Source organism: Bos taurus, chromosome 15, assembly GCF_002263795.3.
Source record: "Bos taurus isolate L1 Dominette 01449 registration number 42190680 breed Hereford chromosome 15, ARS-UCD2.0, whole genome shotgun sequence".
Lineage (NCBI taxonomy): Eukaryota > Metazoa > Chordata > Mammalia > Artiodactyla > Bovidae > Bos > Bos taurus.
The window spans coordinates 41,827,905-41,851,874 of record NC_037342.1 but is presented as its reverse complement, the minus strand read 5'-3'; the positions used below and the strand labels follow the sequence as shown (position 1 = coordinate 41,851,874).

Genomic DNA, 23,970 nt, shown 5'->3' with positions numbered 1-23,970 from the left:
TGCTGCTGCTGCTGCTAAGTCGCTTTAGTCATGTCCGACTCTGTGCGACCCCATAGACAGCAGCCCACCAGGCTCCCCCATCCCTGGGATTCTCAAGGCAAGAACACTGCAGTACTTGGATGCAATCTCAAAAACGACAGAATGATCTCTGTTTGTTTCCAACACAAAACATTCAATATCACAGTAATCCAAGTCTATGCCCCAACCAGTAACGCTGAAGAAGATGAAGTTGAACGGTTCTATGAAGACCTACAAGACGTTTTAGAACTAACACCCCAAAAAGATGTCTTTTTCATTATAGGGGACTGGAATGCAAAAGTAGGAAGTCAAGAAACACCTGGAGTAACAGGCAAATTTGGCCTTGGAATACAGAATGAAGCAGGGCAAAGACCAATAGAGTTTTGCCAAGAAAATGCACTGCTCATAGCAAACACCGTCTTCCAGCAACACAAGAGAAGACTCTACACGTGGACATTACCATATGGTCAACACTGAAATCAGATTGATTATATTCATTGCAGCCAAAGATGGAGAAGCTCTATACAGTCAACAAAAATAAGACCAGGAGCTGACTGTGGCTCAGATCATGAATTCCTTATTGCCAAATTCAGACTTATATTGAAGACAATAGGGAAAACCACTAGACCATTCAGGTATGACCTAAATCAAATCCCTTATGATTGTACAGTGGAAGTGAGAAATAGATTTAAGGGACTAGATCTGATAGAGTGCCTGATGAACTATGGACGGAGGTTCGTGACTTGTACAGGAGACAGGGATCAAGACCATCCCCATGGAAAAGAAATGCAAAAAAGCAAAATGGCTGTCTGGGGAGGCCTTACAAATAGCTGTGAAAAGAAGAGAAGCGAAAAGCAAAGGAGAAAAAGAAAGCTATAAGCATCTGAATGCAGAGTTCCAAAGCATAGCAAGGAGAGATAAGAAAGCGTTCCTCAGCGATCAATGCAAAGAAATAGAGGAAAACAACAGAATGGGAAAGACTAGAGATTTCTTCAAGAAAATTAGAGATCCCAAGGGAACATTTCATGCAAAGATGGGCTCGATAAAGGACAGACATGGTATGGACCTAACAGAAGCAGAAGATATTAAGAAGAGGTGGCAAGAATACACAGAAGAACTGTACAAAAAAGATCTTCATCACCCAGATAATCACGATGGTGTGATCACTCACCTAGAGCCAGACATCCTGGAATGTGAAGTTAAGTGGGCCTTAGAAAGCATCACTACGAACAAAGCCTGTGGAGGTGATGGAATTCCAGTTGAGCTATTTCAAATCCTGAAAGATGATGCTGTGTAAGTGCTGCACTCAATATGCCAGCAAATTTGGAAAACTCAGCAGTGGCCACAGGACTGGAAAAGGTCAGTTTTCATTCCAATCCCAAAGAAAGGCAATGCCAAAGAATGCTCAAACTACCGCACAATTGCCCTCATCTCACACGCTAGTAAAGTAATGCTCAAAATTCTCAAAATCAGGCTTCAGCAATACGTGAACTGTGAACTTCCATATGTTCAAGCTGGTTTTAGAAAAGGCAGAGGAACCAGAGACCAAATTGCCAACATTCGCTGGATCATCAAAAAAGCAAGAGAGTTCCAGAAAAACATCTATTTCTGCTTTATTGACTATGCAAAAGCCTTGACTGTGTGCATCACAATAAACTGTGGAAAATTTTGAAAGAGATGGGAATACCAGACCACGTCACCTGCTTCTTGAGAAATCTGTATGCAGGTCAGGAAGCAACAGTTAGAACTGGACATGGAACAACAGACTGGTTCCAAATAGGAAAAGGAGTTCATGAAGGTTGTATATTGTCACCCTGCTTATTTAACTTACATGCAGAGTACATCATGGGAAATGCTAGGCTGGAAGAAGCACAAGCTGGAATCAAGATTGCTGGGAGAAATATCGATAACCTCAGATATGCAGATGACACCATCCTTATGGCAGAAAGTGAAGAGGAACTAAAAAGACTCTTGATGAAGGTGAAAGAGGAGAATGAAAAAGTTGGCTTAAAACTCAACATTCAGAAAATGAAGATCATGGCATCTGGTCCCATCACTTCATGGGAAATAGATGGGGAAACAGTGGAAACAGTGTCAGACTTCATTTTTCTGGGCTCCAAAATCACTGCAGATGGTGACTGCAGCCATGAAATTAAAAGACACTTACTCCTTGGAAGGAAAGTTATGACCAACATAGATAGCATATTCAAAAGCAGAGACATGACTTTGCCAACAAAGGTCCGTCTAGTCAAGGCTATGGTTTTTCTAGTGGTCATGTATGGATGTGAGAGTTGGACTGTGTAGAAGGCTGAGCGCTGAAGAATTGATGCTTTTAAACTGTGGTGTTGGAGAAGACTCTTGAGAGTCCCTTGGACTGCAAGGAGATCCAACCAGTCCATTCTGAAGGAGATCAGCCCTGGGATTTCTTTGGAAGGAATGATGCTAAAGCTGAAACTCCAGTACTTTGGCCACCTCATGTGAAGAGTTGACTCATTGGAAAAGAGTCTTATGCTGGGAGGGATTGGGGGCAGGAGGAGAAGGGGACGACAGAGGATGAGATGGCTGGATGGCATCACTGACTCGATGGACGTGAGTCTGAGTGAACTCCGGGAGTTGGTGATGCACAGAGAGGCCAGGTGTGGTGTGATTCATGGGGTCACAAAGAGTCGGACATGACTGAGCCACTGAACTGAACTGAACTGAACTGATGAAAGAAGCATCAATAATGGTAAGTACCAAATATAAGAATGATGACAATAATAATCCTAATGATAATAATGTTTCAAAGTTTCGTAGCACTGTTTTTCTGAAAAGTCCAAAGCACTTTCCCATGTCAGATCATGATATCTTTGAGCGGGCATGGTAAGTAGTTGGTAAAAGTATCACCATTCTCCTGAAGTTGCACAGGACAGGATCTAGAAACCAGTTTCCTGACCATGTACTTTCCCTTCTTTTAAATTTGTTTGCCTCCTATGTTCCCTGGACTGGGAACTGGAATCCAGAAGAGTGTTCACTTTTACCATCCAATTTATAAATTCATTATATCTGATTGCTCTGGCTTATATAGCCTCAAGTATAGTAGCCATTCTAATAATACTTTTGGTAGGATGATTTTTGTGTTTCTAAAGACTATTGAAATATTCATGACTTACTAAAAATAATATGGTCTCATTGGCAAATAATGATTTACTTTATAGAGAGAAAAGAGTGAGCCGATTCTAAAAGGGAAAGAAATTTGAAGATGGTGTGACAGACCTACACATAGCAAAATGAATTTTCGTTGCTACTGCACCAAGTACTTACCTTTCCTTGGCTATAAATATATTGTTCTCTGGTTGACAGTTACAATTTATTGTGGCTGATTAGATAAAGGGTAGAGAGAGAGAGAGAGAGAGAATATTTCTGAATCACCAAGGAACTCAAAACAGAAGGCAAAGATATCATGGTGAACCAGGGCTGATCCACAGTTACCCAGTGCTACCTCAGAGACTTTAATCTTTGTCCCAGAGCACCACACATCTCCATTTTCATATTCCTACTGCTGAGCACAGAAGCTGTCTATGACTCCTCCTCCCCTTAGAAGACAGAGTATCTATCAGAGCATACCAATCAACAAAATGTCTTGGTTTTGGGTGAAGAGTGATAAAGCAGAACAAAGGATTGTTCTTTATTTTTAATTAATTCACGACTTATTCATTCAGTCATGTCCAACTCTTTGCGACCCCATGGACTGTAGCCCGCCAGGCTCCTCTGTCCATGGGGATTCTCCAGGCAAGAATACAGGAGTGGATTGCCATGCCCTCCTCTAGGGGATCTTTCTGACCCAGGGATTGAACCCAGGTCTCCCACATATCTTTTTTAATACCCCCTTTTTTTCTCTCAAGCATTATTTATACTAGAACTTCATTATTTTGTTTTTAAAAAGTTCTTGTTATTTTCTGGACAGAACATTTGAAAAATTTTGTCTCCTTTCTGCATTATTTCACTATGATTGCAAGTCAGAGATAAAATTCAGCTGGGTTTGGGAAACAACTGCTAAGAAAGACACTTAGATAAGTATATACTGTGTATGCAATGGTAAATTCACTCATACTTTTCTGATTACAGCTCACCTTTCCACATCTCATTAGAGCCAAAGGGCAAATACACACATACTGACAAACCACCACATCAATGCCAGAGGGGGAAATAGGACCAAAGTAATTTCAAGTTCCAAAGTTACAATTTCTAGAAATTTGGAGAGCGAAGAATTTGGAAAAGACACAAACGTTTTTGTTTTGTTTTTTAATTATAGGAAAATAGGAAAAGATATAATCTTGACAATCCCTGGCAAATTTGAGGGGGAGAAAAGGAAGATCGTGATTGATGACCACGAATCTGTATTTTCTCAGAAAAAAAACAGATTCGTATAGGATAATATTAGAAGTCAAAGGGTAAACATTCTTTCTTGGATTCAAGAGTCAATGGTGACAACAGTGAAGGACCATCTATTCCTTTGCCATTATTACCATCTATAGATCAAAAGTAGCTCATGAGAAACAGAGGCAGCATTAGTTTCTAGTCTGTCTCTACATTTGTCCTAGCACAGTGGCTGGTACACTATGACCACTGAAGAAACATCTGCTGAATTGTTAGTTTGGTAGCAGTAATGGGGACCTCCCTCAGGTAAGGTCATGGGCCAACTCACAGTAATAATTGTTAACAAACACTAAGTGCCTAGGGCTTCCCTCCTAGCTCAGTCAGTAAAGAACCTGCCTACAATGCAGGAGACATGGGCTCGATTCCTGGATCGGGAAGATCCCGTGGAGAAGGAAATGGCAACCCACTCCAGTATTCTTGCCTGGAGAATCCCATGGACAGAGGAACCTTGCGGGGGTGGCAAGAGTCCTGACAGGACTGAGTTACTTTCACTAAACTTACTAAGTGCTTACTATGTTGCAAAGTGTGTTCTAAATGTTTTAATTGTGTGTACCCACCTTTAGGAGGTGGTTGATAATGTTCTGTCTTTCCCAGACAAGGAAGTTGAAGCACAGAGAGATGAGTATGTGGCAGAACCAGGATTTGAGACTAGGCTCTGTGGGTTCTAGAGTCTAAAAGAACCATTATTTAATGTACCATTATTTAATGCTGCCTCGGGTCAATGAGGAAAGAGCCCCAGGCTAACTCCATGTTAAATTAAACCATAGCTGGATACCTGCCTGACCTAAGAACCAAGAAGTAGAAGTGTGCCACTAGGTTGGGGAATTACTGTAGATAACAGGAGTTGGCTGATAGTAAGCCTTGGGAATGAGGAAGGGCCTCTGCAAGCTTAGAATGGGACAAACACAGTCACTCATATCAACAGCTAGGTTAGTGCATAGTGGAGCAGTGGATTTCAAAAGACCTTGACCCCTTGTCTGAGCACCTTTATATTGTGCAGAAATTGCAAAAGGAGAGAGAGAGAGATCAAAAGCCGAGGACAAAAACTGGCATGGGGAGGGGCAGATGGATCCAGGAAGCCAAAACTCAGAAGTTGATGAGTCCAGTGTAGTGGCAGCATGTGGAATTCAGGGATTTTTAAAGCTTCCCCTTAACTCCACCCCTCAAATTCTGCTCCCCAAAAGTCTTGTTTCTTCTGATCAGAGGAACAACATAAATACTAACAAGTAATAATGAACATGTTAAAAAAAAAATCTCTCTCAATGATATATAAAATTTAGCTTGACTTGGAGTTTTTAATTTTATGCAGCGTAACAAAATTTCCAAGGGAGACAATTAGGACGAAGTGACCCTGGGGAAACAAGCATAATACATGATTTTTGTTCTTCATTGACTGAAGAGGACTGCCACCACCCTTGGTCAAACTGCTACATGCAGATGAACAGATAATCAACTGCTGATAGGCACCAGGTGAAAAGGGCAGTACTTCATCCAAAAAATAAAAAAGCCCTGTTATCCCATTTATGTGCAATATTCCCCTTGGCTTACATATCTGAGACCTCAAGGAAGGAAGAATACAAAAGAAGTGTATGGCACCTAGGAGTCACTCTAGGTGAGTGGCACCTTCAGGCAGGCTGTGGTACCAATCTCATGAGCCTGGGCATCAATCAGTCTGTGTTAGAACAGAAGACTATACTTTCTAAATTTGAATTTTTCTTTTTGTAATTTCTTTGTTGAACTTCCTTTTGGAATCCAATGTGTTTTATTTTTAATAAAACTCACTTTGAAAACAAAATTCTCATATGCACTAACAAGGGAAATTATCTACTATGTATCAGACATTGTGCTAAGGTGCTAGGATTTAGTAATGAAGAAGGCAGAAACTGTCTCTGTCTTCAAGTAGTGGGGAAGAAAGACTAAAAATTCAAATGTGATATGTTATAAAAGAGGAAATACAAATTGCTATGGGTATTAGTGAAAGGAGCAATTACACATAAGCAGAAGAGAAATTCTCAGAGGAAAGAAATCAAAAGCCAAGATAAAAACCAAGAACTCTCAGGAATGGGTAGGAATAGACGGAGGTCCATAAAGCCAAGGAGATTTTATTTGCTTAACTTCAGTGGGTTAAATGTTTCAATTAAGTAAGGATCCTCTTCTTTCTGGACCTTTGTCCAGAGAGTGGGATTATTCTGAAAGATTTGTTCTGAATCCAGGATCTTTAATTTTTTTAATGGATTAATTAAAACTGTTTTTTTAATGAATTATTAAAACTGGGTTTTTAACAGATTAAAAAAAACTAGGAGATGGGGCTATTGTCCTTAAGAGCTTACAGCCTGTTTGGAGAGACAATGTATAAAGACAGAAGAAATAAAAGCAGCATATTAAAGAGACTATAAATGAATAAAGCCTTACAGAAGGCAGAGGAGGAAGTTGCTATGGGTAGGAATGATAAGTGCTGACATGATAAAGATGTCCTAGTTTAGAACTTCTGGGTGAGTTTCGACACTCCAAGACAAAGTTTGGTGTATAAGACCAGGGACTAAAACTAGACCAGGATTTATCAACCTTAACACCACTGACATTTTGGGTCAAATAATTCTTTGTTGTAGGAGGCTGTCCTGTGCAGTGTAGGATGTTTAACAGCATCCCTGGCTCCTACCCACTAGATCCAGCAGCAAAATTCCCCCAGGTTGTGACAACCAAGAATGTCTCGTGGCATTACCAAATGTCCCCTGGGAGGCAAAAATCACCCTCCAGTTGAAAACGATTGCGTTAGACCTGCCACCATGTTAAGCCTAGCTAATGGTAAAGGGAGGTTTGGCAATACAAGGAAGATTCAGTATTCAAAAATGGGTGGATCTACAGTTATGATGAGAAAAATAGTTGGCATCAAATGTTTTACTCTGGTATCTAGAAAGCAGGGGTGGGAGGGCACTGCTGGACTCCAGAATGTCAGACAAAAAAATTCCCTTTCAGAATGAGACATATGGGATGAGTTGTCCTTGAGACTAAATGTCCAATGATCAGGACTAGACAGCTATTTGTGGATCATTTGAATGGGGAAGACAATTCCATAATAAGTCTCAATCAAAGTGAAGATAAAAATCTACTCAAAGAAGTATTCATGAGGGATCTAAGATACAGTTATGTCAACACATTGGAGATGAGTGGGTCAAGTCATGAACAGTGGGATAGGCCGAAACAGATGTAAAACTTCACTTCTTTTAGCTTTGGGCTTATCCATGGTTATTAGGGACATGTTCCTTCCAACTCCGAAGTTACATGTAAAAGGTAAGAGAAAACATTTTAATAGCATTGCATACTACTTATGAAGTGTGTACTATATGCTTGGTACTTTACAACATTATCTCACTTAATCCTGGCAACAATACTGTGAGGTAAGTATTACTATTGTCACTGTAGAGTTAAGTCTAAGTGGAGTTATTAAGTGAACAAACCCAAATTTAAACCCAAATTTTCTGACCTCCCAATACCTTGACCTTTCTAATTACTATGCTGTACTCCAAGCTGTGCTAAGACAGGAAATGATGTGAAGGAAATTTCAGTTTCAGTAGGGGTTAGGGTGGAGGAGGGGGCTTCCCAGGTGGCACAGTGGTAAAGAACCCACCTTCCAATTCAGGAGATGCAAGAGATGTAGGTTTGATCCCTGGGTCAGAAGGAAAGCTATGAAAAACCTAGACAGCCTATTAAAAAGCAGAGATGTCACTTTGCCAACAAAAGTCTGTCTAGTCAAAGCTATAGTTTTTCCAGTAGTCATGTATCAATGTGAGAGTTGGACCATAAGAAAGACTGAGTGCTGAAGAATGGATGCTTTTGAATTGTGGTGCTGGAGAAGACTCTTGAGAGTCCTTTGGACAGCAAGGAGATCAAATCAGTCAATCGAAAGGAAATCAACCATGAATATTCACTGGAAGGATTGATGCTAAAGCTCTAATACTTTGGTCACCTGTTGTGAAGAGACGACTGATTGGAATAGACCCTGGTGCTGGGAAAGATTGAGGGCAAGAAGGGGGTGACAGAGGATGAGATGAGTTGGATGGCATCACTGACTCAATGGACATGAATTTGAGCAAACTCTGGAAAATAGTGAAGGACAGGGAAGCCTGGTGTGCTGCAGTCCATTGGGTCACAGAGTCGAACAAGAATTACTGACCACAACGGTGGAGGAAATAAGTAGACTCTGCCTGAAAAAGGGATTGTGTAGGGCAAGTCTTTACTTGAACATACAGAGGTTGTTAACAAATATTTCAAAAAATTCTGTAAGATCAGATCAGATCAGATCAGTCGCTCAGTCGTGTCCAACTCTTTGCGACCCCATGAATCGCAGCACGCCAGGCCTCCCTGTCCATCACCAACTCCCGGAGTTCACCCAGACTCACGTCCATCGAGTCAGTGATGCCATCCAGCCATCTCATCCTCTGTCGTCCCCTTCTCCTCCTGCCCCCAATCCCTCCCAGCGTCAGAGTCTTTTCCAATGAGTCAACTCTTTGCATGAGGTGGCCAAAGTACTGGAGTTTCAGCTTTAGCGTCATTCCTTCCAAAGAAATCCCAGGGCTGATCTCCTTCAGAATGGACTGGTTGGATCTCCTTGCAGTCCAAGGGGCTCCCAAGAGTCTTCTCCAACACCACAGTTCAAAAACATCAATTCTTTGGCGCTCAGCTTTCTTCACAGTCCAACTCTCACATCCATACATGACCACAGGAAAAACCATAGCCTTGATTAGACGGACCTTTGTTGGCAAAGTCATGTCTCTGCTTTTGAATATGCTATCTAGGTTGGTCATAACTTTCCTTCCACGGAGTAAGCGTCTTTTGATTTCATGGCTGCAGTCACCATCTGCAGTGATTTTGGAGCCCAGAAAAATGAAGTCTGACACTGTTTCCACTGTTTCCCCATCTATTTCCCATGAAGTGATGGGACCAGATGCCATGATCTTAGTTTTCTGAATGTTGAGCTTTAAGCCAACTTTTTCATTCTGTAAGACAGTAGTGTATTTAATTGTGAGATTATATTTAAGAGAGGCAATGATTAATGCTGGGTACCTAAATATGAATAAAACTTAATGTCTATTCTTAAAGAACTCTCAATCAAATATAGCAGACATAACAGACAATTCTACAGATTAATACTATTTGATATACACAAAATGCTATGGAAGCTGTAGTTTGATGCTCCTAATCCATGCAGATGACACCACCCTTATGGCAGAAAGTGAAGAGGAACTAAAAAGCCTCTTGATGAAAGTGAAAGTAGAGAGTGAAAAAGTTGGCTTAAAGCTCAACATTCAGAAAAAGAAGATCATGGCATCTGGTCCCATCACTTCATGGGAAATAGATGGGGAAACAGTGGAAACAGTGTCAGACTTTATTTTTCTGGGCTCCAAAATCACTGCAGATGGTGATTGCAGCCATGAAATTAAAAGACGCTTACTCCTTGGAAGGAAAGTTATGACCAACCTAGATAGCATATTCAAAAGCAGAGACATGACTTTGCCAACAAAGGTCCGTCTATCTAGGTTACGGCTTTTCCAGTAGTCATGTATGGATGTGAGAGTTGGACTGGGAAGAAAGCTGAGCACAAAAGAATTGATGCTTTTGAACTGTGGTGTTGGAGAAGACTCTTGAGAGTCCCTTGGACTGCAAGGAGATCCAACCAGTCCATTCTAAAGGAGATCAGTCCTGGGTGTTCTTTGGAAGGAATGATGCTAAAGCTGAAACTCCAGTACTTTGGCCACCTCATGCAAAGAGTTGACTCATTGGAAAAGACTCTTATGCTGGGAGGGATTGGGGGCAGGAGAAGGGGACGACAGAGGATGAGATGGCTGGATGGCATCACTGACTCGATGGATGGGAGTCTGGGTGAACTCCGGGAGTTGGTGATGGACAGGGAGTCCTGGCGTGCTGAAATTCATGGGGTCGCAAAGAGTCGGACACGACTGAGCGACTGAACTGAACTGAACTGAATCTGAAAAATTAGATTCTAATTACTTCCCCAAAATCACTTCCTAATCTGAAAAAGCTGCATAGCTGATAATGGGCATTTCCTAGAGTCTTTCAGTTAAGATTCCTGATATGATTCTGTTTGATGTTATCATGTGAGAGATGAATTCAGAACTGAACCATGTGAGGACACAGAAAGATACATGGGATCTAATTTGCTTGTGCAGATCTGACAGAGGTGGTATGTGTGATTCTGGAGCTAGCAATTTTCCTAAAAGAGTAGCAGCAGCATAGGCGTCAGCAGAGGTAGTGCAGTTCTGTGTTGAGCATTGGTGGCAACAGTTGCCCACAGCAGTGTTAGCGGGAACATTTCTAATCATGGTGGAAATAAAGTGGTTATGAGAGCTGGAGGTTGTTTCAAGGAGTTGGCTCTAGAGTTTGCCCCTCCAGTCCTTTCAGCAATTTTGTAAGTACTTGATTTCTTGTTTAAATCTCATTTTGCCTATACTAGGCTGGATTCTATATTATGCAACTGAACACTGTTTGATGAGCACTAAGAAAAGTTGTAAACAACTGAATTTCCAGGAAATGGGAATGTGAGCATTATTATCTGATTTGATGTATCTGAAGGCAGTGAGGATCTGGTTACTATTAGTGGACATTGTTAATCCATTACATTTAATGGAGAAATAGTTATTTAAATCATCTATGGGGACTTCCCTGGAGGTCCAGTGGTTAAAACTTCATGCTTCCACTGAAGAGGGCATGGATTCAATCTCTGGTCGAGGAATTAAGATCCCACATGCCACATGGAGTGGCCACAATAAAAAATTATCATCTATGGATTGCTAAGTTACTAACATGTTAAGTGAGAGACCATTTCTGCCATAGCATGGAGAGTTTCTCTGGGAATAAAGACAACAGAGAAAGGTGGAGCCAGGAGATGGCAAAGGATGGAGTCTTATTGATGAGACTTGAGTACCTGGATTCAGGTCTATCCAGAGACTTTTCAGTTACGTGAGAAAACATATTACATTTTTGCTTTAAGAAAGTTACCATCTTGGGTCATCTGGAATGAAGTACCTATTAAAGGCAAGTCTTTGGTGGACCAGCTGGCTGTTGTACTAGACCATTATGGAAGGCTCAAGGAATACAAGGGCAGGGATAGTGTCAGCTGCTCCTATCTGTGCTAGAAAAGTTAAAGAAAATTATAGGCTCTAGATTTCAATTTTTAGCTCAAGATATGTTTAAAAAACCAGGGTTTTTCTATGACTGTCCTAAAAACATTCCTTATCTCTTATAGCCACAGGTCTAACACACCAAATATTACAAACAGAATCTTTTTCAGTAAAATGCTGAATTACAACAGAGGTAGAATTAACAGCTTCATTTGATCTCTGTTAGGGTACTGACAGAGTTAGGTAGGGTACTGACTAGAAAAGTGTTGTATTCCAAAAATGCTACCGTATGTTGCCAAACTCTGGAATGTTTCCCTGCCTGCAGAGGCAGCTCCCTTCTTGCCCTGATGAGGCTGGTCTTACCTTTCTTGAAAACACTACCAAGACCGTATGGTAACCAGTCTCCTACAAGTAATAGGATATTGTAGAATTGATGGTGTGTGACTTCTGAGGCTGGGTCATAAGAGATTTTACATTTTCTACTTTGTTCCCTCGTAGATTTGAGGAAACCTAGATGCTATGCTGTGAGGACACTCAAGCAGAATTACAGAGAAGTCCACATGGTGAGGAACTGAGTTCTCCTGCCAACAACCAGCATTAACTTGCCAGGTATGCAAGTAAATGGGAATGGAAGCAGATCTTTCAGAATACTGGAGCCTCATCTGACATCTTGACAGTAACCTCATGAGACAACCTGAGATAGAACCTCCCAGCTATGCCATTTCCAGATTCCTGACCTATAGAAACTGTGTGAAATGCTTATAATTTTTAGTTGCAAAATTTTGGGAAATTTGTTATACAGTAATAGATAATATAGACCTCATCTTGCACAGTGATGTCAATTCTCAATTCCCCTCTTTTCTATTCTGTAACCTCTCACTAACTCCAAACTTATAAACAGAGTCAGACCCTAGTGTGCTCTAGGGGATCAATTACAAAGTAAATCTAGGAAGAGAAGGATTACATCCAAGAATGGCAAGATTTGCTAAACTGCATTAGCAAAAAGGTGGGGAGTATGTGTAGAACAGATTATGAAGATTCAAGACCAAGGAAAGAAGAATTTATTGATCTGAGAACAGTTACCAGAGATTTTGTAGTCAAAGTACTAGTTTGGGTATGTAGGAGTGGTTCTGGTTATGCTCAGTTGGTTAATTAAAAACTAGACTGGTGACTGAAACTAAATAAAGTAGTGTTGCCATAAATTTCTTGATTCAATGTTGAAGACAAGCTTCAAAGTTTTGTGAAGAAAGCAACACTGAAGAGAGCTGTTATTTGTATTAGATCAAAAGAGCTTAGAGCACACACTCTCTTCACCCAAGAATGAAGAAATACTTTGGTGACAACAGCACTAGGATCCCTGCATATAACTGTAATGCCTGTCGTCTGGGAATAAGGGCTGGATGTGTGTCATTGAAATGCCACTGAAATGGGTTTTCTAATTTCAGTGAAGGTGAGAGATCCTGAGGTGGCAGAGGTCAGAGAGCAGAACATAACCACCATAAACACGGCAGTAACACTCACCAATACAAAGTAGTAACAGAGGAATAACTGAAAGCATTGGTCTACAGAAATCTTTGGTGGTGCTTAACTGATCATATAATTTCCAGTACCAAAATACACAAGTAGATCCCTAAAGACTTAAATGTTTGTGCAATCAAAGAATTCTAGGCTGAGAAGACAGAGGTCTGACTAGAGATACCATAAGAGTAATAGCCCTGACCCATTTCCTAGTCCTGGGAAATTCACAGACCTGGAGGCTTGAATACACAGTGTGATAGGCACCTCTGAGAAAGGACCTTGTTATCAGTATAACATCAAAAGTATGATGTATAAATCTTTCTCTCAGTCTTTCCCCCAAAGGGATATATAGCTATTTGCTAGCATAAAACTGTGCACAAGGGTTGAGGGGAGGAGAGAACCACCTTGACCTTTAAGGGATTATTGAACAATGGTGTTAATCTGTTAATGGTGACCCAGAATACTATGCACACAGGACTCACTGATTTTACTGTATATCCCCATCATCCAGAAGCAGCAGGCCTTTACAACTCTTCAAAGGTCTTTGGAAGACTCAGTTCTAGCACCAGCAGGGAGCGGGATACTTTGCAAAATTAGGTTGTTGTCCTACAGCTGCTGCTGCTGCTGCTAAGTTGCTTCAGTCGTGTCCGACTCTGTGTGACCCCATAGACGGCAGCCCACAAGGCTCCTCTGTCCCTGGGATTCTCCAGGCAAGAACACTGGAGTGTCCTACAGCAGGGATTAGCAAATTATATTAATAGTCTAAGGGTCAAACCTGGCCCACATCCTGTTTTTTTACAGCCTTTAAGAATGGCTTTTTTTTTTTTTTTAAACTTTTTAAGGGTTGTAAGCAAAACCAAAGAATATGACAGATCCCATATGTGGTGCTTAAGGCTAAAGCCTGGATTATTTACTATCTGGCCTTTTACAGGAAAAAATTTGCCAACACTTGTCCCACAGCATTATGTGTTATGACCGATTTTCCAGGCAAGAGTACTGGAGTGGGGTGCCATCGCCGTCTCCGACTAGCAACCAAAACACAGTGCAATTTCTCCTTTGTCAATGATTTACAAGCTGGGGAGCAAGACAGACAACTCTATTAGTACTTATGGATCCACTCACAAAATGTCTTGTGAATTTCTAGTCCTGTGACTTTGAGCTCTGCCTATTTAAAGGTTCAAGGAAAGAATATTCTCCTCTAAAAATCCAATAATGGTTCCAATTAATCGAAAGTTTATATACCTCGCTAATTATTTTGGACTCTTCTTGACATTGGAATAAAAGGAGGGGAGGAGAGTTTACAGCTTTGGTTGGGATGATTTATCCTTTTTATCAAGGGGAAATCTGATTGCTACAACATAACAGAAGCAAGGATAAGGTCTCAAAGCCAGGTCACTTCCTAGTACTGGCATGTTGTTGGTCACTAAGTCGTGTCTGACTCTTTGCGACCCCCATGGACTATAGCCTGCTAGGCTTCTCTGTCCATAGGATTTCCCAGGCAAGAACACAGGAATGAGTTGCCATTTCCTTCTCCAGGGGATCTTCTCGACCCAGGGACTGAACCTGTGTCTCCTGCATTTGAAGTAGATTCTTTACTGAGCCACTGGGGAAGCCCATATACAGTGGTAAAAGTCAATAGGAGACTACAGCAATCCAATTCAAATATTAATAGAACCACCAAGGACTCATTCCTCAGGGATGAAGATCACCACATCATAAGAAAATTTCCACCAGCTATGTGTGTGTATGTGCCTAGTCACTCAGTTATGTCCAACTCTTTGCGACCCCATGGGCTGTAGCCTGCCAGTCCTCTGTCCACGGGATTTTCCAAGCAAGAATACTGGAGTGGGTTGCCATTTTCTTTTCCAGGGGATCTTTCCAACCAAAGGATTGAAGCCTTGTCTCTTGCATCACCTGCACTGGCACCTCCACTAGCACCACCTGGTCAACCAGCTACGGATACTGGCAAAATGAGTATGGAATAGATGATAATGGAAGAATACTGTAAACAGAACCTGGAGATGTTATAGAGATGAGAATGTAGTAGCAACCTTTTCCTTTGTTTTGTATATATCTATATATAATAATCATCAGTGACTTATTTTTCCTTCTAGTTCATATAAAGTATATTTGTTGCTTAATGGCATTGTACTAATGTTAGTTTATTAATTTTTATAATTGTACAATGATTATATGTTAACATTATGGGAATCTAGGTGAAGGGCATTTGTACCATTTTTGCAGCATTTCAGTAAACCTAAATCTGTTTCAAAACAGAAGGCTAAATAAAGCATAATTATCATGAAAACATATAGAATATGATTTTGAAATACATTTAATAGGGGTTTCCCTGGTGTCTCAGCTGGCAAAGAATCTACCTGCAATGTGGGAAACCTGGATTCGATCCCTGGGTTGGGAAGATCCCCTAGAGAAGGAAATGGCAACCCATTCCAGTATTCTTGCCTGGAGAATTCCATGGACAGAGGAGCCTGGTGGGCTACAGTCCATGGGGTGGCAGAGAGTCAGACAGGACTGAGAGACTAACATTGGGAATTAAGATCCCACAAGCTGTGAGATTCAGGGTGGGGCTGGGGTGGGGAAGGACATATAATAAAAAGTGATAAAATTTCAGATGCAACCAGGAAAATAAAAATAAGATGCACTTACATAATGTTTGATTTTTAAAAATAGGAATGGCATTAACATTTCTCCTAAACTACGTACGTCATACAGGAATTTTTCTCATTTTTTCAGTTATTGCTGCCTTACAATTCTGTTATCTCTTCTTTGGAACTATGAGAGGAATACTGAAATCTCAGTACTCATCTTGCAGGTTTCTTAAATCACTGTTCCCTCATATCTTTGTTCTTTTGGAATGACTCTTCAGCTTATTATTTCAGTTTGGCTCTTCATCAGTGCCAATTTACTGTTTAGACCATCTTTTAATTTTTAAAAAATCATCTTTAACTACTTCTTTTTCATCTAAGTTAGATGCCATTTCTCTCATAGTCCTCTGGGGACATTCAATGTAAGTACTAAATTAAAAAAAAAGTGAGAACAATGCCTGATACCACACCCAGTATGCACTAAGTAAACAGTAATAATTTTTGTTTCCAAGATCCTCCTTTGTTTATTCTAATAACTACCTGCTTGAGTGTTAGTTCTTTTGTTTGTTGATTGGTATCACCCTTCATGTTTATTGGTATTCCTTGGGTATTTGATGGTTCTTGATTTTGTTCTCATCTTCGTATTCCTTGTTCTCTGTGCCTGAGGTTGTTTCTGTTTATCAGTTTGCTCTGATGATTGTGAGGAAGGGATAAAATGCAATCTTGGACACTGCATATCAGTGACTGATATTGTGGATGTGAAATGAAGTTTCCTTCCCTGGACGTAGCCACCTGAGGTACACTGCCTGATTTATCTGCCCCAAGTTTCTGGAGTCACTGTGACAGTCTAGGGGAAAATACCATTTCAAGATAACCTTAGCTTTGAAAATGAACTGAGAAGCCAACCCAACCAAAGGTTTCAAATTCCGTTCCCCAGTTACCCTTTATAGTTGCTCTAGGATATTGCTCTACGATTCCCCCACACCACTTCTCAACTCCTTATATCCTTTGTCTCTGAGACTGAAGTCTGACTCTACCTCTGCCATTCTGACCCCTTCTGAACTCTTGACTTTTGGGGAATCCCCCAAATTCCAACTCTGCTTATTAAATCTTAGGTCATGCTTTTTTTAAAAAAACAACAACAACTCTGCCTTGGTTACCTTGCAAACTCAGGCTCATGCTTCAAGACTCAAAACTGTTTTTTCCTCTTTGAGTCCTACTTCTTTAATTGTATTTCTTTTCAGAACTTACAGAGCCCCTTGTATACACCTTTAATGTCATTTACAAATGTCTATGTCCTCTCCCACAACTCTCTGAATAACAACTGAAAGAAACTCTCTCCAGAGGTCCACTAGTAATCCTAGTGTGTCCACCAGATTATTTTTCTTTGATGGTCTTGCTGAGAGGTAACTTACACTTTGTAGGTTTTTTAAAAAAATAATAAAAATTCTTATAACTAAAATTTTGAGTTCATGGTACCATGGGGCAAGAATGAAAAAAGGTTTAACTTATACTATTATGACAAAAATGATTAGGATGAATAATCCTAGGAAGAACAATTAGGATGGAGATGACTTTTTCTATCTTAGAGAACAGATTTTTAACACTTTAGAAAGATTCATTTCTAGACAAGTTTATGCTAACCCTGTATTATTCCTATGTATTCACTGGGAATAGTAGATAGAGTAGTAGATGGAAACACTATGGGGTTTGTAGTCAGGCAGATGTGATTTGGAATGCAACTTGAACACTCTGAGCCTGCAGAAGGTAGCCTTCTAAAATGGCTCAAGGTGATCTCTGCCTCCTGGTATTCATGCCTTGTGTAATGTTCTTTTTGAAAGTTGGCTAAATCTAGTAACTTTCTTTTTTTTAATAATCAACAGAAATTTGTATCTCACAATTCTTCTGGAGGCTGGAAAGTACAAGATCAAGGTAATAGCAGATTTGGTAGCTCATGAAAGCCTGTATCCTGGTTCACTAGTGACTTGTTTTAATGAATACAAGAAAAGTGGTGGAATAACACTTCCAAAATTAGGTTATAAAAGTCTGTGACTGCTGTGCTACTGGTAATCTCTCACTTGCTCACTTTGATGATGCCAGCTGGCATGTTGTAAGCAGCCACAGAGAGGTCCATGTGCCATGGTGTTGAGGGTAGCCTCCCACTCAGTCCAGCAGCCTGTTGAAAACTGAATCCAACCAACATGAATGAGCCTTGGAGTGGATCCTTCCCCATTGGAGCCTTGAAATGACTGTAGCCCTGGCCAACTATCTTCTTTGCAGCTGTGGGAGACCCTGAAGCAGTCTGAACCTAAAACTGCACCTGGATTCCTGATCTACAGAAACTGTGAGGAAATAAAGGCTTTTTAAGGTCAATAAATTACTGTATTACTCAACGGATAACTAATACTGATGGCATACCTCACAGAAATATCATAATTAAAAATGAGTAAAAAGCATCTATTTTATATATATGTGTGTGTATGTGTATCTAACTAGGGATCTCTACCAGACAATGTTTTATTATAGCATTGTCAGTATTACAATAATGGTTTTTAAGTAATGTGATAGACTTTTACAGTAACTTTACATACGTATCTTATTTGACTCTCAGAGCAGAGCTGTAAGTGTGATATAGTAATATATGTGGTCTTAGTCCTGGGTTTCTGGCACAGAGCCATCTAAAGAAAACTCTTGGGAGTTTTCTGATAGGAGAGCCTTTTGTCTTTCAGTAGAAGTCTCTTTTGAGCACTAAAGTTTATTCTAATGAAGTGACTCAGGGTGGGGTCCCTAGATAACTTCAGGATGGGGCACTAACCTGTGGGAAGGGGAAAGTAGGGGAGGCTATAGATTAAGCTCTGTAGAAACTCTTGAACAACAAGAGTTGAGCTTCTATGTTGGTGAGCACAGAGAACTTGGAAACTCCACACTTTCCCTCCTTCCTACATACTTTACGAGAGCTTCCCTGGTGGCTCAGAGGTTAAAGCATCTGCCCGCAATGCGGGAGACCTACATACTTTACAAGAGCTTCCCTGGTGGCTCAGAGGTTAAAGCGTCTGCCCGCAATGCGGGAGACCTACATACTTTACGAGAGCTTCCCTGGTGGCTCAGAGGTTAAAGCGTCTGCCTGCAATGTGGGAGACCTGGGATCGATCCCTGGGTCGGGAAGATCCCCCTGGAGAAGGAAATGGCAACCCACTCCAGTATTCTTGCCTGGAGAATCCCATGGATGGAGGAGCCTGGTAGGGTACAGTCCACGGGGTTGCAAAGAGTTGGACATGACTGAGCGACTTAACTAACTTAACTTACATACTTTACCCTATTTCTGAGTTAGAGCCTTTTATAACAAACCAGTAAATATAAGTAAATGTTTCTCTGAGTTCTGTTAGCCACTCTAGCAAACTGAAGAGGGGGTCATGGGGACATCCGATTTAACCCGTACTTGCTACTGGTGCCTGAAGAGGGTTGGTGGGGAGTCTTGTTGGACTGAGATTTAACCTGTGGGATCTGACACTATCTCCAGCTAAACAGTGTCAGAATTGAATTATATTGTAGGACATCTCAGACAGTGGCTGCTGAGAACTGGAAAACTGCTTGGTGGTGTTTGTAAAAAACATACTGGAAAAATGGAGACTAAAATATTATTCCTCTTTTACAGAAGAAGAAACTGAGGGTCAAGAGGATTTAAGTGACTCGTCCAAGGTTCTTCAACTTTAAAGTGTCAGAGTGGTGATTCAAACCTAGACTTTCCCCATCTCTACCATGTTGACATTTAACACTTATATAACTACTAGGTGTCAGACATATTTGAGGCTCTGAAAATAGAGGTGGATAAGAAAAACAAGGTCTCTGCCCCTATGGAGCTTACATTCATTTTTATACAATTGGAAATAAAAATATAAAGGTTTCATTTTAATCCTTCTGAGTAGTGTGCTTTTAGTATTTTATGACTTGGAAATGTGTTTACTTTATCATCAACTTCGTCCTGATTTGAGTGAATTTCACTGGCAGTGATGTAATACAAAGCCGAGGCATAACCGTGTTTCAGTATTTGACTAAGTAATAGATAAACACTCCATACACACACCAAACAATTCTTCAATAATTTTCACAATAGAGTTTGTTTCTTGAACTTTAGGGCTTTGTTTCAAATCCTATTCATTTCTCATGTTTTATCATAAAGCTTAATTGAAGGAAGTCTGCTTTTTTTCCTTGAATACTAAATAAAGCAAAAATAGAATAGGTAGTTTATTTCTGCTGCACAATTTAAGAAATGTTAGACTTCTCTGATGTTTCAGGAATACTGAGACTATCCTCATTGGTAATCAGTGTATTGTGAAATCAGTAAGACTCAGAACTTCAAGCCCATAACAGACTAGAGCTCTATATTATATCTGACTATTCACTGAAACCTTGACAGTAGTCTGTTTTCTAGAACAAGTACACAGTGTGACTATCAGAAAGAAAGTTTTTTTCCAAAGCCTTCCTGAAAGGGATGCTATGTTGGCTTAGTTCTGATGACAGCTGTCTGGTTGATTCACGGTGCTTTGATAGACCATATGTACATTTAAAAGCTGGGAGGGGGATGTGAAAAGTGAATTGCTGTTAAGGTGAAATGTATTCTAGAGTGATTCTCACTACTGCCTCTTGAAATAAGTGCTTGGTTGAGGAAAAAAATGGTGTATGAATATTGCTGAGTGAATCTGGGAGCCTTTTATAAGACTCCAGAAGTATTTGATGCTTGAAAATATACTTCTTAATATAAGAAGTCTTAAGGGATGATGTTTAATCTTTTCATTTATACATGTAGAAGAGTAAAAATAACATTTTGTATTTTGAAGGCCCTTCTCTAAACCCAAAGTACTTAATGTTGGGCATTTAATTCTTCCATAGCTGTAAATGGTAATATAACCTACTTCAGAATTAATTGCCTAAGACCTATGAAATGATCTAGAAATGAATATCCAGAGTGATTTTTAAAATATTGTCTTAGTAACATGGAGAAAAGTCTTGGACTAAAATCTTACTCTGTTTTCCCAAGCCAACTCCACTGCTGTACCATTCAGACCAGAGTTTCTTTATTTTGGGTAGAGGTAGGGGCTTCTTCTTTACATGAAGTCTTGAAATCATAAAAAATTAAGTTAAAAAATAGTTCCAACAGTGAAATTCTTAAGGATAAGTCCCTTTTGCTTCTCTACCCTCTAAGAATTCTGAAATCTTCTTGCTGAGGGACAGGGGAAGGGCGGGAAAGTGTTATGACAACAAAAAGGACAATATTTAGCAGCCAACTTAAGAGTTAGTAGATGAGGTTTGGAGACTCAACATTCATCCCTTCACTCAACAAAAACATACTGAAAACCGAATCTGGGCAACTTTTATACATCATAAGCCTTTGATTAGTGCACTATATTTCCTTATGAGAAAAAATAATCAAGATAATCACTATTCAATTTTGCATGCTCCTAAATTTAGATAACTGTCCAGTTTGTGCCACAAAAGAGTGCCCTAAGGAGTCCAGCTGGAGAAGGCAATGGCACCCCACTCCAGTACTCTTGCCTGGAAAATCCCATGGACGGAGGGAGGAGCCTGGTAGGCTACAGTCCATGAGGTCGCTAAGAGTCGGACACAACTGAGTGACTTCACTTTCACTTTTCACTTTTATGCGCTGGAGAAGGAAATGGCAACCCACTCCAGTGTTCTTGCCTGGAGAATCCCAGGGATGGGGGAGCCTGGTGGGCTGCCGTCTATGGGGTCGCACAGAGTCAGACACGACTGAAGCGACTTAGCAGCAGCAGCAAGGAGTCCAGCATGGCACTCTATGAGATGAAAAGAGCCCAATATACATTCCTTCGTTTTAAGAATGGAGATGGAAACTCTTTCAATTAACATGTACATTTTCCAAAGTGGGTCTCTATAAGGTTCTGGGTCTCCTCAGAAGTATATGAAGGTCTCAGTATCATCCAAACTTTGAGTTCTTCAAAAGAAATGGTGATAATGCTCAAATGGGTTTAAAATCCTGCAGTTATAGCCCTCAATGCCCTCACACATTTACAAATACCCCTTGGAGATGGTAACCTAACCCCTATGCCCTTCTCCCCTTTGAGAACCACAATGCCTTCCCATCGTATTTGAAACAAAATCCAAACTCCTTACACTGGCCTTTGAAACCCTAAATGGGGCTTCCCTGGTGGCTCAGACAGTAAAGACTCCACCAGCAATGTAGGAGACCTGGGTTCAATCCCAGGGTCAGGAAGATCCCCTGGAAAAGGGAATGGCAACCGACTCCAGTATTCTTGCCTGGGAAATCCCATGTATAGAGCAGACTGGAGGGCTAGTCCGTGGGGTTGCAAAGAGACTACATGATTGAGTGACTAACACTTTACCTTCAGTTCAGTTGCTCAGTCATGTCCGACTCTTTGCGACCCCATGAACCGCAGCCATTTCACCCTAAATAATTTGGTTTCTTCCTACCTCTGTGAAATTTTTACCACAACAGTGCTCTTTATTCCAGATGGTTAATCTTTCTATTCCTCAAACACACTGAGTTCTTTCAGTATCAGGGTGTTTGCACTTGCCTTCTCTCGATCTGGATTATTCTTTCCCCAATCTTAATCTGACTGGCTCCTTCTCAGCACTAAGGTTTTGGCTCAAAAGTCACATTCTCAAAGAGACCATCTCAGATTAACTCAGTTAACATTCTCCTTCATTAACCTGTTTTATTTACCTAGTAGCACTTAAAGTGGAGTCGCTCAGTCATGTCCGACTCTTTGCAACCCCATGGACTGTAGCCTACCATGCTACTCCATCCATGGGATTTTCCAGGCAAGAGTACTGGAGTGGGCTGCCATTTCCTTCTCCGGGGATCTTCCCAACCCAGGGATCGAACCCAGGTCTCCTGCATTGTAGACAGACGCTTTACCATCTGAGCCACCAGGGAAGTCCTGGTAGCACTTAACAGTTAGTCTTTTCCACTAGAATGTAAATACTTTGAGAGTAATGACATCTTTACTCCTTTTTGTTTCTTAGTGTTTCTGTGGATTCTGACTAAATTTGATATTTCTTTCAGCATGTCTATGGACTTAATTTAGGAAGGTAGGAGTCAAATGTAAGCATTTATTTATTTTTAATCGGGGCATAACTGCTTTACAATGTTGTTGTTAGTTTCTGCTGTACAATGCAGTTAGTCAGCTATACACACACACACACACACACACTTATATCCCTTCCCTCCTGAACCTCCCTCTCCCACCCTCAACTCACCCATCTAGGTCATCACAGAGCACTGAGCTGAGACCACTGGACTATACCACAGGTTCCCATTAGCGATGTTTTACAAATGGTAGTATATTCACGTCAAACCTATCTCCCAATTCATCCCACCCAATCCCTTCCCCCTGGGTCCACACATCCGGTCTCTATGTTCACATCTCTGTTCCTGCTCTGGGACTAGATTGATCTGTACCATTTTTCTAGATTCCACATATTTGCATTAATATATGACATTTGTTTTTCTGACTTACTTCATTTTGTACAATAGACAAATGTAGGCAGTTAGATAACCACCTTAAACCTGAAGTCCCAGCTTGTTTGGGGAAAGGTTTATTTTGCTCAAAAGTATTTGTCAAGAAAGCCTTGTGAACTGTCATATAACAGATTTTGCTTTGTCAACACATAACTTTTCTGAGAAGTTAAAACCACCTTATAGGGCACTTGTTGACAACTTTGAAAGAAAATTATTTCTGGATGATCATTTCCCCTACAAAACATGTGACTTACCAAACCTTAAAAAGTTAAAAAAAAACAACAACAACCTATCACATCTATCTTCAGCAAATTAAAGGCAAACTGAAGATGTTTTCAAGTTTAATTTCTAATTTGAATTATATACCAGATTCATTACTAGGCCAGCCTAAACTAATACATAAAATCCATTTATTACCAAGTTGTCCCATTAAGAGAAATGGCATTTGATAAAATCTCATAATGTTAGTTTCTGACTATAAAATATTACCAGTGCCAGAGTTTTGAGTGATAGCACTATGGTAGATGGCATAATAACCAGAGATCAGATTACTTGAGTTTGGGATGGAACTAATCATTGCAGCTAAGTTTATCAATAAATTCTGGCTTTATATTGTTTTCCCTTTAGACCACTATATTAGTTAAGAGGATTTTGTCTATAGTAATGGAAAACCCAATGTAAAGGGTCTTAAACAACAGAGTTTTATTGACCTAGGTAACAAAAAAATTAAAGGCAGGAAAGTGATCAAGTT

The 23,970-nt window shown here is 40.4% G+C and overlaps 1 long non-coding RNA gene across 1 annotated transcript; it reads left to right on the top strand.

The window, feature by feature from the left end:
* Positions 1 to 317: 317 nt before the first annotated feature.
* On the top strand, positions 318 to 19,613 carry LOC132342332 (uncharacterized). The gene is made up of 4 exons (XR_009490664.1): positions 318 to 3,313; positions 12,075 to 12,185; positions 14,964 to 15,068; positions 17,584 to 19,613. It is a non-coding gene; the product is annotated as an uncharacterized lncRNA (long non-coding RNA).
* The last annotated feature ends 4,357 nt before the right edge of the window (positions 19,614 to 23,970 follow it).